This window comes from Hemiscyllium ocellatum (genome assembly GCF_020745735.1).
Source record: "Hemiscyllium ocellatum isolate sHemOce1 chromosome 27 unlocalized genomic scaffold, sHemOce1.pat.X.cur. SUPER_27_unloc_40, whole genome shotgun sequence".
NCBI classification, from domain to species: domain Eukaryota; kingdom Metazoa; phylum Chordata; class Chondrichthyes; order Orectolobiformes; family Hemiscylliidae; genus Hemiscyllium; species Hemiscyllium ocellatum.
Genome location: NW_026867510.1, coordinates 205450 through 219077, shown reverse-complemented (window position 1 = coordinate 219077; position 13628 = coordinate 205450). Strand labels below are relative to the sequence as shown.

The 13628-nt window shown below is 48.5% G+C and overlaps 7 non-coding genes across 7 annotated transcripts; all 7 read right to left on the bottom strand.

The window, feature by feature from the left end:
- Nucleotides 1–270: 270 nt before the first annotated feature.
- Nucleotides 271–342, bottom strand: trnae-uuc (transfer RNA glutamic acid (anticodon UUC)). Its single transcript has one exon. It is a non-coding gene; the product is annotated as a tRNA-Glu (tRNA).
- A 2230-nt stretch (nucleotides 343–2572) lies between these two features.
- Nucleotides 2573–2644, bottom strand: trnae-uuc (transfer RNA glutamic acid (anticodon UUC)). The gene has a single exon. It is a non-coding gene; the product is annotated as a tRNA-Glu (tRNA).
- Nucleotides 2645–4485: 1841 nt separating this feature from the next.
- On the bottom strand, nucleotides 4486–4557 carry trnae-uuc (transfer RNA glutamic acid (anticodon UUC)). The gene has a single exon. It is a non-coding gene; the product is annotated as a tRNA-Glu (tRNA).
- A 567-nt stretch (nucleotides 4558–5124) lies between these two features.
- trnae-uuc (transfer RNA glutamic acid (anticodon UUC)) lies at nucleotides 5125–5196 on the bottom strand. Its single transcript has one exon. It is a non-coding gene; the product is annotated as a tRNA-Glu (tRNA).
- A 1612-nt stretch (nucleotides 5197–6808) lies between these two features.
- trnae-uuc (transfer RNA glutamic acid (anticodon UUC)) lies at nucleotides 6809–6880 on the bottom strand. The gene has a single exon. It is a non-coding gene; the product is annotated as a tRNA-Glu (tRNA).
- A 565-nt stretch (nucleotides 6881–7445) lies between these two features.
- trnae-uuc (transfer RNA glutamic acid (anticodon UUC)) lies at nucleotides 7446–7517 on the bottom strand. Its single transcript has one exon. It is a non-coding gene; the product is annotated as a tRNA-Glu (tRNA).
- A 1840-nt stretch (nucleotides 7518–9357) lies between these two features.
- trnae-uuc (transfer RNA glutamic acid (anticodon UUC)) lies at nucleotides 9358–9429 on the bottom strand. The gene has a single exon. It is a non-coding gene; the product is annotated as a tRNA-Glu (tRNA).
- Between the last annotated feature and the right edge of the window lie 4199 nt (nucleotides 9430–13628).

Genomic DNA, 13628 nt, shown 5'->3' with positions numbered 1-13628 from the left:
CGGGAGCAATGGATACAAAAGTATTAAATTTAAACTGTTAAACAAACATAACCGCGTCTGCAAACAGACACTGCCAAAAAGCCCGGACCTGCTCCACTGAGAGAGTGAGGATTGTTCACTCTTTTGTAGCGGCAGAAGCAATCATCCCAACACATGCAAACAAATCTGCATCAGGATGCTATTTCAACGAACTACTTCACATTGCAGTGCCCAGGAACAACGAAGATCAAGAAACAACTGTACAGCGCATTAAGACCCGTTGAAAACTGCTTCCCTGACCGGGAATCGAACCCGGGCCGCGGCGGTGAAAGCGCCAAATCCTAACCACTAGACCACCAGGGAGACGTAAATCCGCTCTTGTAGCTGTGCTGAAAATTGCCTCGCTGGCGATTTTCAATGACTTCCTGTTGGCTGCATCATCGCTCAAACTTCACAAACTCTTCTCAATAAAGCCATGTTTTCTCACATCAGGGATTTATTGCCATGCAGGAAACTCGAGTTCTGAACAAAAAACATAGCACACCCAAAACGTCAGCTCCGTTTACCTTTCCACAGATGCTGCTCGACCCGTTTGCTTTCTGTAGTATTCGCTGTGTTTGTTCTACACAAATGCTGAATTCAATTAAAGAACTTCAAACCCTGTACTCTGGTAACTGACCCTGGTCAGTGGCAATAGGTTCTTCTGTCCATTCCCACCACTTCTTCTCCCATCATTGCCAACAGCCCCTGGATATCTCCAGTTAAACTTCTTCGCTGCAAAGAGTACATTCCCAAACTTGGGAATGTCTCCACAAAGTGGAAATGCCTCATCCATGAACATGATGCAAGTGTACATGAGGGAAGAGATGTTGGCAAAAAGTTGTCAGTTAGCAGATGTTAAAATGTTCAGGAAATAAAACAGACATCCGAGTCTCCAGCTTTGTGAATCTTGAGAAACTCTTTGCGAAGTGGAATTAGAGGAGAATGAAGGATGAACTGTTCGACTGAGCAGAGACAGTCCAGACATCGTCCCCTTGTTTAAGACACCGGGAGATTGACTCTATTATTCTCGGGACATGAACTGAACAGAAACATTGAAAAAATTCTCGTTCATGCACATCAGGAAACAAACCCCTTCTTGGCTCCACATCAATGTGAAAGTCAGGAACAGGCAAAACACTGAAAGGCACGATGGGCGATGGCCCCGGTGTTGGAGGGCTAATTCCTCGTGACATGGATGTGCCTGCCGATGGTGGGATCAGATTGTCCACCCACCCCACCCCCCCGCCCACACCCCCCCACCCAACCCCCGTCTTCACAATGAATGGCGTAGGATTTATTATACAAAAGTAGAGGGCAATGATAATTCTGGGCACGGGAGGCTGAATTGTGAATGAAAACAGCCTCCTCGAAGAGATTGCACAAGCGGCAGTAAGAAGACTTTCACCAGTACATAAATCAATGTAATGTTTTGAAACCAAATGCTCGCGATGCGATCTCTGTAACATTGGGGAGATTGGAGAGTCAAGTCACATCTCCGGGACTAACCTGCGCGCCTTTATTGGAAAAAGGCGCGGACCGGACCCGGAAGCTGGTGTAGCGCAAGCTTACCTGGGTCGGTTTTCTTTCCCATAAAGGCGCGCAGGAGAGTCCCAGAGATGTGACTTGACTCTCCAGTCTTCCCAATGTGATAGAGATCGCTTCAGGAGCAATGGATACAAAAGTATTAAATTTAAACTGTTAAACAAACATAACCGCGTCTGCAAACAGACACTGCCAAAAAGCCCGGACCTGCTCCACTGAGAGAGTGAGGATTGTTCACTCTTTTGTAGCGGCAGAAGCAATCATCCCAACACATGCAAACAAATCTGCATCAGGATGCTATTTCAACGAACTACTTCACATTGCAGTGCCCAGGAACAACGAAGATCAAGAAACAACTGTACAGCGCATTAAGACCCGTTGAAAACTGCTTCCCTGACCGGGAATCGAAACCGGGCCGCGGCGGTGAAAGCGCCAAATCCTAACCACTAGACCACCAGGGAGACGTAAATCCGCTCTTGTAGCTGTGCTGAAAATTGCCTCGCTGCCTGGGAATCGAATCCGGGCTGCGGCAGGAAGAAGACTTTATCCGATCTCTATCACATTGGGGAGACTGGAGAGTCAAGTCACATCTCCGGGACTCACCTGCGCGCCTTTATTGGAAAAAAGCGCGGACCGGACCGGAAGCTGGTGTAGCGCAAGCTTACCTGGGTCGGTTTTCTTTCCCATAAAGGCGCGCAGGAGAGTCCCAGAGATGTGACTTGACTCTCCAGTCTTCCCAATGTGATAGAGATCGCTTCGGGAGCAATGGATACAAAAGTATTAAATTTAAACTGTTAAACAAACATAACCGCGTCTGCAAACAGACACTGCCAAAAAGCCCGGACCTGCTCCACTGAGAGAGTGAGCATTGCTCACTCTTTTGTAGCGGCAGAATCAATCTTCCCAACACATGCAAACAAATCTGCATCAGGATGCTATTTCAACGAACTACTTCACATTGCAGTGCCCAGGAACAACTGTACAGCGCATTAAGACCCGTTGAAAACTGCTTCCTGACCGGGAATCGAACCCGGGCCGCGGCGGTGAAAGCGCCAAATCCTAACCACTAGACCACCAGGGAGACGTAAATCCGCTCTTGTAGCTGTGCTGAAAATTGCCTCGCTGCCTGGGAATCGAATCCGGGCTGCGGCAGGAAGAAGACTTTATCCGATCTCTATCACATTGGGGAGACTGGAGAGTCAAGTCACATCTCCGGGACTCACCTGCGCGCCTTTATTGGAAAAAAGCGCGGACCGGACCGGAAGCTGGTGTAGCGCAAGCTTACCTGGGTAGGTTTTCTTTCCCATAAAGGCGCGCAGGAGAGTCCCAGAGATGTGACTTGACTCTCCAGTCTTCCCAATGTGATAGAGATCGCTTCGGGAGCAATGGATACAAAAGTATTAAATTTAAACTGTTAAACAAACATAACCGCGTCTGCAAACAGACACTGCCAAAAAGCCCGGACCTGCTCCACTGAGAGAGTGAGGATTGTTCACTCTTTTGTAGCGGCAGAAGCAATCATCCCAACACATGCAAACAAATCTGCATCAGGATGCTATTTCAACGAACTACTTCACATTGCAGTGCCCAGGAACAACGAAGATCAAGAAACAACTGTACAGCGCATTAAGACCCGTTGAAAACTGCTTCCTGACCGGGAATCGAACCCGGGCCGCGGTGGTGAAAGCGCCAAATCCTAACCACTAGACCACCAGGGAGACGTAAATCCGCTCTTGTAGCTGTGCTGAAAATTGCCTCGCTGCCTGGGAATCGAATCCGGGCTGCGGCAGGAAGAAGACTTTATCCGATCTCTATCACATTGGGGAGACTGGAGAGTCAAGTCACATCTCCGGGACTCACCTGCGCGCCTTTATTGGAAAAAAGCGCGGACCGGACCGGAAGCTGGTGTAGCGCAAGCTTACCTGGGTAGGTTTTTTTTCCGATAAAGGCGCGCAGGAGAGTCCCAGAGATGTGACTTGACTCTCCAGTCTTCCCAATGTGATAGAGATCGCTTCGGGAGCAATGGATACAAAAGTATTAAATTTAAACTGTTAAACAAACATAACCGCGTCTGCAAACAGACACTGCCAAAAAGCCCGGACCTGCTCCACTGAGAGAGTGAGGATTGTTCACTCTTTTGTAGCGGCAGAAGCAATCATCCCAACACATGCAAACAAATCTGCATCAGGATGCTATTTCAACGAACTACTTCACATTGCAGTGCCCAGGAACAACGAAGATCAAGAAACAACTGTACAGCGCATTAAGACCCGTTGAAAACTGCTTCCCTGACCGGGAATCGAACCGGGCCGCGGCGGTGAAAGCGCCAAATCCTAACCACTAGACCACCAGGGAGACGTAAATCCGCTCTTGTAGCTGTGCTGAAAATTGCCTCGCTGCCTGGGAATCGAATCCGGGCTGCGGCAGGAAGAAGACTTTATCCGATCTCTATCACATTGGGGAGACTGGAGAGTCAAGTCACATCTCCGGGACTCACCTGCGCGCCTTTATTGGAAAAAAGCGCGGACCGGACCCGGAAGCTGGTGTAGCGCAAGCTTACCTGGGTAGGTTTTTTTTCCGATAAAGGCGCGCAGGAGAGTCCCAGAGATGTGACTTGACTCTCCAGTCTTCCCAATGTGATAGAGATCGCTTCGGGAGCAATGGATACAAAAGTATTAAATTTAAACTGTTAAACAAACATAACCGCGTCTGCAAACAGACACTGCCAAAAAGCCCGGACCTGCTCCACTGAGAGAGTGAGGATTGTTCACTCTTTTGTAGCGGCAGAAGCAATCATCCCAACACATGCAAACAAATCTGCATCAGGATGCTATTTCAACGAACTACTTCACATTGCAGTGCCCAGGAACAACGAAGATCAAGAAACAACTGTACAGCGCATTAAGACCCGTTGAAAACTGCTTCCCTGACCGGGAATCGAACCCGGGCCGCGGCGGTGAAAGCGCCAAATCCTAACCACTAGACCACCAGGGAGACGTAAATCCGCTCTTGTAGCTGTGCTGAAAATTGCCTCGCTGCCTGGGAATCGAATCCGGGCTGCGGCAGGAAGAAGACTTTATCCGATCTCTATCACATTGGGGAGACTGGAGAGTCAAGTCACATCTCCGGGACTCACCTGCGCGCCTTTATTGGAAAAAAGCGCGGACCGGACCCGGAAGCTGGTGTAGCGCAAGCTTACCTGGGTAGGTTTTTTTTCCGATAAAGGCGCGCAGGAGAGTCCCAGAGATGTGACTTGACTCTCCAGTCTTCCCAATGTGATAGAGATCGCTTCGGGAGCAATGGATACAAAAGTATTAAATTTAAACTGTTAAACAAACATAACCGCGTCTGCAAACAGACACTGCCAAAAAGCCCGGACCTGCTCCACTGAGAGAGTGAGGATTGTTCACTCTTTTGTAGCGGCAGAAGCAATCATCCCAACACATGCAAACAAATCTGCATCAGGATGCTATTTCAACGAACTACTTCACATTGCAGTGCCCAGGAACAACGAAGATCAAGAAACAACTGTACAGCGCATTAAGACCCGTTGAAAACTGCTTCCCTGACCGGGAATCGAACCCGGGCCGCGGCGGTGAAAGCGCCAAATCCTAACCACTAGACCACCAGGGAGACGTAAATCCGCTCTTGTAGCTGTGCTGAAAATTGCCTCGCTGGCGATTTTCAATGACTTCCTGTTGGCTGCATCATCGCTCAAACTTCACAAAACTCTTCTCAATAAAGCCATGTTTTCTCACATCAGGGAATTTATTGCCATGCAGGAACTCGAGTTCTGAACAAAAAACATAGCACACCCAAAACGTCAGCTCCGTTTACCTTTCCACAGATGCTGCTCGACCCGTTTGCTTTCTGTAGTATTCGCTGTGTTTGTTCTACACAAATGCTGAATTCAATTAAAGAACTTCAAACCCTGTACTCTGGTAACTGACCCTGGTCAGTGGCAATAGGTTCTTCTGTCCATTCCCACCACTTCTTCTCCCATCATTGCCAACAGACCCTGGATATCTCCAGTTAAACTTCTTCGCTGCAAAGAGTACATTCCCAAACTTGGGAATGTCTCCACAAAGTGGAAATGCCTCATCCATGAACATGAAGCAAGTGTTACATGAGGGAAGAGATGTTGGCAAAAAGTTGTCAGTTAGCAGATGTTAAAATGTTCAGGAAATAAAACAGACATCCGAGTCTCCAGCTTTGTGAATCTTGAGAAACTCTTTGCGAAGTGGAATTAGAGGAGAATGAAGGATGAACTGTTCGACTGAGCAGAGACAGTCCAGACATCGTCCCCTTGTTTAAGACACCGGGAGATTGACTCTATTATTCTCGGGACATGAACTGAACAGAAACATTGAAAAAATTCTCGTTCATGCACATCAGGAAAACAAACCCCTTCTTGGCTCCACATCAATGTGAAAAGTCAGGAACAGGCAAAACACTGAAAGGCACGATGGGCGATGGCCCCGGTGTTGGAGGGCTAATTCCTCGTGACATGGATGTGCCTGCCGATGGTGGGATCAGATTGTCCACCCAACCCACCCCCCCGCCCACACCCCCCACCCAACCCCCGTCTTCACAATGAATGGCGTAGGATTTATTATACAAAAGTAGAGGGCAATGATAATTCTGGGCACGGGAGGCTGAATTGTGAATGAAAACAGCCTCCTCGAAGAGATTGCACAAGCGGCAGTAAGAAGACTTTCACCAGTACATAAATCAATGTAATGTTTTGAAACCAAATGCTCGCGATGCGATCTCTGTAACATTGGGGAGATTGGAGAGTCAAGTCACATCTCCGGGACTAACCTGCGCGCCTTTATTGGAAAAAAGCGCGGACCGGACCCGGAAGCTGGTGTAGCGCAAGCTTACCTGGGTCGGTTTTCTTTCCCATAAAGGCGCGCAGGAGAGTCCCAGAGATGTGACTTGACTCTCCAGTCTTCTCAATGTGATAGAGATCGCTTCGGGAGCAATGGATACAAAAGTATTAAATTTAAACTGTTAAACAAACATAACCGCGTCTGCAAACAGACACTGCCAAAAAGCCCTGACCTGCTCCACTGAGAGAGTGAGGATTGTTCACTCTTTTGTAGCGGCAGAAGCAATCATCCCAACACATGCAAACAAATCTGCATCAGGATGCTATTTCAACGAACTACTTCACATTGCAGTGCCCAGGAACAACGAAGATCAAGAAACAACTGTACAGCGCATTAAGACCCGTTGAAAACTGCTTCCTGACCGGGAATCGAACCCGGGCCGCGGCGGTGAAAGCGCCAAATCCTAACCACTAGACCACCAGGGAGACGTAAATCCGCTCTTGTAGCTGTGCTGAAAATTGCCTCGCTGCCTGGGAATCGAATCCGGGCTGCGGCAGGAAGAAGACTTTATCCGATCTCTATCACATTGGGGAGACTGGAGAGTCAAGTCACATCCGGGACTCACCTGCGCGCCTTTATTGGAAAAAAGCGCGGACCGGACCCGGAAGCTGGTGTAGCGCAAGCTTACCTGGGTAGGTTTTTTTTCCGATAAAGGCGCGCAGGAGAGTCCCAGAGATGTGACTTGACTCTCCAGTCTTCCCAATGTGATAGAGATCGCTTCGGGAGCAATGGATACAAAAGTATTAAATTTAAACTGTTAAACAAACATAACCGCGTCTGCAAACAGACACTGCCAAAAAGCCCGGACCTGCTCCACTGAGAGAGTGAGGATTGTTCACTCTTTTGTAGCGGCAGAAGCAATCATCCCAACACATGCAAACAAATCTGCATCAGGATGCTATTTCAACGAACTACTTCACATTGCAGTGCCCAGGAACAACGAAGATCAAGAAACAACTGTACAGCGCATTAAGACCCGTTGAAAACTGCTTCCCTGACCGGGAATCGAACCCGGGCCGCGGCGGTGAAAGCGCCAAATCCTAACCACTAGACCACCAGGGAGACGTAAATCCGCTCTTGTAGCTGTGCTGAAAATTGCCTCGCTGCCTGGGAATCGAATCCGGGCTGCGGCAGGAAGAAGACTTTATCCGATCTCTATCACATTGGGGAGACTGGAGAGTCAAGTCACATCTCCGGGACTCACCTGCGCGCCTTTATTGGAAAAAAAGCGCGGACCGGACCGGAAGCTGGTGTAGCGCAAGCTTACCTGGGTAGGTTTTTTTTCCGATAAAGGCGCGCAGGAGAGTCCCAGAGATGTGACTTGACTCTCCAGTCTTCCCAATGTGATAGAGATCGCTTCGGGAGCAATGGATACAAAAGTATTAAATTTAAACTGTTAAACAAACATAACCGCGTCTGCAAACAGACACTGCCAAAAAGCCCGGACCTGCTCCACTGAGAGAGTGAGGATTGTTCACTCTTTTGTAGCGGCAGAAGCAATCATCCCAACACATGCAAACAAATCTGCATCAGGATGCTATTTCAACGAACTACTTCACATTGCAGTGCCCAGGAACAACGAAGATCAAGAAACAACTGTACAGCGCATTAAGACCCGTTGAAAACTGCTTCCCTGACGGGAATCGAACCCGGGCCGCGGCGGTGAAAGCGCCAAATCCTAACCACTAGACCACCAGGGAGACGTAAATCCGCTCTTGTAGCTGTGCTGAAAATTGCCTCGCTGCCTGGGAATCGAATCCGGGCTGCGGCAGGAAGAAGACTTTATCCGATCTCTATCACATTGGGGAGACTGGAGAGTCAAGTCACATCTCCGGGACTCACCTGCGCGCCTTTATTGGAAAAAAGCGCGGACCGGACCCGGAAGCTGGTGTAGCGCAAGCTTACCTGGGTAGGTTTTTTTTCCGATAAAGGCGCGCAGGAGAGTCCCAGAGATGTGACTTGACTCTCCAGTCTTCCCAATGTGATAGAGATCGCTTCGGGAGCAATGGATACAAAAGTATTAAATTTAAACTGTTAAACAAACATAACCGCGTCTGCAAACAGACACTGCCAAAAAGCCCGGACCTGCTCCACTGAGAGAGTGAGGATTGTTCACTCTTTTGTAGCGGCAGAAGCAATCATCCCAACACATGCAAACAAATCTGCATCAGGATGCTATTTCAACGAACTACTTCACATTGCAGTGCCCAGGAACAACGAAGATCAAGAAACAACTGTACAGCGCATTAAGACCCGTTGAAAACTGCTTCCCTGACCGGGAATCGAACCGGGCCGCGGCGGTGAAAGCGCCAAATCCTAACCACTAGACCACCAGGGAGACGTAAATCCGCTCTTGTAGCTGTGCTGAAAATTGCCTCGCTGCCTGGGAATCGAATCCGGGCTGCGGCAGGAAGAAGACTTTATCCGATCTCTATCACATTGGGGAGACTGGAGAGTCAAGTCACATCTCGGGACTCACCTGCGCGCCTTTATTGGAAAAAAGCGCGGACCGGACCCGGAAGCTGGTGTAGCGCAAGCTTACCTGGGTAGGTTTTTTTTCCGATAAGGCGCGCAGGAGAGTCCCAGAGATGTGACTTGACTCTCCAGTCTTCCCAATGTGATAGAGATCGCTTCGGGAGCAATGGATACAAAAGTATTAAATTTAAACTGTTAAACAAACATAACCGCGTCTGCAAACAGACACTGCCAAAAAGCCCGGACCTGCTCCACTGAGAGAGTGAGGATTGTTCACTCTTTTGTAGCGGCAGAAGCAATCATCCCAACACATGCAAACAAATCTGCATCAGGATGCTATTTCAACGAACTACTTCACATTGCAGTGCCCAGGAACAACGAAGATCAAGAAACAACTGTACAGCGCATTAAGACCCGTTGAAAACTGCTTCCTGACCGGGAATCGAACCCGGGCCGCGGCGGTGAAAGCGCCAAATCCTAACCACTAGACCACCAGGGAGACGTAAATCCGCTCTTGTAGCTGTGCTGAAAATTGCCTCGCTGCCTGGGAATCGAATCCGGGCTGCGGCAGGAAGAAGACTTTATCCGATCTCTATCACATTGGGGAGACTGGAGAGTCAAGTCACATCTCCGGGACTCACCTGCGCGCCTTTATTGGAAAAAAGCGCGGACCGGACCCGGAAGCTGGTGTAGCGCAAGCTTACCTGGGTAGGTTTTTTTTCCGATAAAGGCGCGCAGGAGAGGATCCCGAGGCACTACAGTGATAGTGCCTCCCACCCGCCCTCCTCCTCTAACCTTATGATAAGACCCATTGTGGTAAGCAGGTCAGTGCTGCATTTTGCTTGTTCTATTCTTCAGACCTAGTTTTTCTTAAAAGTTACTTTTAGAGGGATGGCAGTGAAGACAGTGCAATGTTCCTCTTGCAACATGTTTGAGGGGAGGGATGCCATGGTCGTCCCTGATGATTACACTTGCCGTAAGTGCACCCATCTCCAGCTCCTCCAAGAGCATGTTCGCGATCTGGAGCTGGAGTTGGATGAATTTAGAATCATTCGGGAGGCAGAGGGGGTCATAGATCGGTGCTTTAGGAAAGTAGCAACTCCAAAGATTGCAGACAGATGGGTGACAGTGAGGGTCTTGGAGAAAGCAGCCAATGCAGAGACCTCCTGCGGTCGTTCCCCTCAAGAACAAGTATGCCATTTTGGATACTTGTTGGTACGACGACTTACCAGGGGTAAGCAGTGGGGTTCAGGGCTCTGGCACGGAGCCTGTTCCTGTTGCTCAGAAGGGAAGGTTGGAGAAGAGCAGAGCAAGAGTTATTGGGGACTCGATAGTTTGGGGCACAGATAGCCGGTTTCGTGGGGGCGAGAGAGACTCACTTTTGGTATGTTGCCTCCCAGGTGCAAGGGTAAGTGACGTTTCTGATCGTGTTTTCCGGTTCCTTAAGGGGGTGGGGGAGCAGCCCGAAGTCGTGGTCCACATTGGCAGCAACGACATAGGTAGGAAGAAGCATGAGGATGTTAGGCAGGCTTTCAGGGAGCTAGGTTGGAAGAGCAGTGTTCGAACAAACAGAGTTGTTGTCTCTGGTTTGTTACCCGTGCCACGTGATAGAGAGTCGAGGAATAGTGAGAGAGAACAGTTAAATGCGTGGCTACAGGGATGGTGCAGGAGGGAGGGATTCCAGTATCTGGATAACTGGGGTTCTTTCTGGGGAAGGTGGTATCTGTATAAACAGGATGGTCTCCACCTGAGCCTGAGGTGCACCACCATCCTTTGGGGGAGGTTTGCTAGTGCTCTTTGGGAGGGTTTAAACTAACTCTGCAGGGACATGTAGACTGCAGCTTTAGGGTGCAGGACCTTGAGTGTAGGGAGGTTAGGAACATGGCATCAATCTCGAAGGAGGTTGCCTCTAAACAGGAAGGTGGCTTGAAGTGTATATACGTCAATGTGAGAAGTATACGAAATAAGGAAGGTGAACTTGCAGTGTGGGTTGGTACCTGGGATTTCGATGTTGTGGCTATCACGGAGACATGGGTAGAACAGGGACAGGATTGGCTGTTGCAGGTTCCAGTGTTTAAATGTTTTAGTAGGGTCAGAGGTGGGGGTAAAAGAGGGTGTGTGTGGCATTGCTTGTAAAGGATAGTATTACAGCGGTGGAAAGGACGATGAATGAAGACTCGCCATTTGACGTAGTTTGGGCTGAGGTTGGAAATAGGAAAGGTGAGGAGTTTTCTACAGGCCTAATAGTCCTAGAGACGTAGAAGAAAGGATTGCCGGGGTGATTCAGGAGAAGAGTGTAAGTAATAGGGTGGTTGTTATGGGGGTCTTTAACTTTCCAGATATTGACTGGGAAAGCTATAGCTCTAGTACGTTAGATGACACAATATGTTGACAGGCCAACAAGAGGTGAGGCCGTACTAGATTTGGTTCTGGGTAACGAACCAGGCCAGGTGTTAGAATTGGAGGTAGGTGAGCACTTTGGGGACAGTGACCACAATTCGGTGACTTTTACTCTGGTGATGAAGAGGGATAAGTGTGCACTGTCGGGCAAGATTTATAGCTGGGGACTGGGAAATTATGATGCGGTGAGGCATGACTTAGGATGCGTGGCTTGGAAAAGTAGGCTTCAATGGAAGGGTGCAATCGATATGTGGAGCTTGTTCAAGGAGCAACTATTGAGTGTCCTTGATAAGTATGTACCAGTGAGGCAGGGAGGAAAGGGTCATGTGAGGGAGCCATGGTTTAATAATGAATTGGAATCCTTGTTAAAGTGAAGAGGGCGGCCTATGTAAAGATGAGGCATGAAATTCAATTGGGGCGATTGAGAGTTATAAGTTAGCCAGGGAGGATCTAAAGAGAGTTAAGAGCAGCAAGGAGGGGGCACGAAAAGTAATTGGTTGGTAGGATTAGGGAAAACCCAAAGGCTTTCTATAGGTATGTCAGGAATAAAAGAATGACTCGGGTAGGAATAGGTCCAGTCAAGGATAGTAGTGGGAAGTTGCGCATGGAGGCCGAAGAGATTGGGGAGACACTGAATGAATACTTTTCATCAGTATTCACTCAGGAACAGGACATTGTTGCCGATATGAATATTGAAAATTGATGGCTTTGAAGTATGTAGGGAAGAGGTATTGGAATTTCTGGAAAGGGTGAAAATAGATAAGTCCCCTGGGCCTGATGGCATTAATACTAGGATTCTCTGGGAAGCAAGGGAGGAGATTGCAGAGCCATTGGCCTTGATTTTTATGACCTCGTTGTCTACAGGAATAGTGCCAGAAGACTGGAGGATAGCAAATGTGGTTTCCTTGTTCAAGGAGCAGAGTAGGGATAACCCTAGTAAGTATAAGCCGGTGAGTCTCACTTCTTTTGTGGGCAAAGTCTTAGAGAAAATTGTAAGGGATAGGATTTATGAACATCTGGATAGGAATAATGTGATCAAGGATACTCAGCATGGTTTTGTGAACTACGAAGAGCAGAAGAGAAAGATGTATATAGTGTATTTAAGGAGAACAGGTACCTAATAAACCCAGTCCGCTGATTTCTCAATGATGCTTCCAAGTTGACTTCAAAAATTCGGTTTGTCCTTCCCTTTTTTTCCTATTTTATTTTGTGAGTTTTAAAAACTTTCACAATCCTCTAACTTGAGTATAGGAGTTGGGAAGTTTCGTTGTGGCTGGACAGGACACTGGAATATTGTGGAATACATTTGGAATATTGTGTGCAATTCTGGTCTCACTCCTATCAGAAGGATATTGTGAAATTTGAAACGGTTCTGAAGCACCAATGAGTCCACAGTGAGGAGAGGCCCTTCTGCTGCCCCGAGTGCGGGAAGGCCTTTAGTGATTCCTCTGCCATGCGGACTCACTGGTTGATCCACACCTGGGACAACTGTTCTCAAGCCCTGAGTGCGAGATGGCCTTTAGCAGTTCTTCCCACCTGCTGAGACACCAGTGGGTCCACACCGAGGAGAGGCCGTTCTTCTGACCCGAGTGCATGAAGGGCTTTGCTCTTTCTTCTGACCTGCTGGCCCACTCGTGGGTCCACATGGGGGAGAGGTTGTTCAGTTGCTCTAAGTGCAGGAAGGCCTTCATCAAACCTCAGACCTGCATGTCTTTGGACAGGACCACCCAGAGAAAACCCACGCAGACACTGGGAGAATGTACAAACTCCTCACAGACAGTCACTCAAGGCTGGAATCAAACCTGGATCTGTGGCACAGTGAGGCTGCGGTGGTAACCACTGAGCCACTACCTACTGCAACCCGAAGTAGGCAAGCAGGAGGTCGGGAGAATACAGCAAGCCAGGCAGCACCAGGATGTGGAGTAGTCAGCATTTTGGGTATTAACGCTTCTTCAGGGCTTAAACGTTGACTTCTCTATGAGAAACGATTTACGAAATGTTGCTGGGGGTTGGAGGGTTTGAGCTACAGGGAGAGTCTGAATAGGCTGGGGCTGTTTTCAGTGGAGCATTGGAAGTAGAGGAGTGACCTAATAGAGGTTACAAATTCATGAGAGGGATGGACAGGGTAAAAGACAAGGTATTTTCCCTGGGATGGAGGAGTCCAGAACTAGAGGGCATAGGTTAGGGTGAGAGGCGAAATATATTAAAGGGTCAACTTCTTCATGCAGAGGGTGGTACATACATGAATTGAGCTGCCAGAGTATATGGGTCAGGTGCTGTCAAATGGGACTAGATTAA